Below are 693 nucleotides of genomic sequence, written 5' to 3'. Positions count from 1 at the left end.
TTTCTTCAAAAATATTAATTTTTGAATTTTTGGCTTCTCGGGTGATTTTTGTTGTCCGTGGGTGATTTTGGCCCACGTGGGCTGTCTGTTCAGTACACACAGGACGTCCGTGTGTGTCCGTCAGCACATACAGGAAGTCCGTGGCTGTCCGTGTGTGTCCGTCAGCACACACAGAACGTCTGTGGCTGTCCATCAGTACACATATCAGCACGCTGGCCCTTCCCATGGACTGTCTGGGTGATTTTGGCCCACGTGGGCTGTCGGTTCAGTACACACAGGACGTCCCTGGGTGTCCACCAGCACACACAGGACGTCCGTAGCTGTTTGTGGCCTCTCGTCAGCACACACAGGACGTACATGGCTGTCCGTGTGTCCGTGTGTGTCCGTCAGCACACACAAGACATCCGTGGCTGTCCATCAGTACACATATCAGCACGCTGGCCCTTCCCGTGGACTGTTCGGGAGATTTTGGCTCACGTGGGCTGTCTGTTCAGTACACACAAGACGTCCGTGGGTGTCCGTCAGCACACGCAGGACGTCTGTGGGTATCCGTCAGCAAACACATGTCATCCGTGGCTGTCCGTGTGTGTCCGTGTGTGTCAATGTGTATCCGTCAGCAGACACAGGACGTCCGTGGCTGTCCATCAGTACACATATAAGCACGTTGGTCCTTGGACTCAGCACGCTGATCCT

The sequence above is a fragment of the Brassica rapa genome, unplaced genomic scaffold, assembly GCF_000309985.2.
Source record: "Brassica rapa cultivar Chiifu-401-42 unplaced genomic scaffold, CAAS_Brap_v3.01 Scaffold0461, whole genome shotgun sequence".
Classification (NCBI taxonomy): Eukaryota; Viridiplantae; Streptophyta; class Magnoliopsida; order Brassicales; family Brassicaceae; genus Brassica; species Brassica rapa.
The sequence above is the reverse complement of the archived record's forward strand: the minus strand, read 5'-3'. Positions refer to the sequence as shown.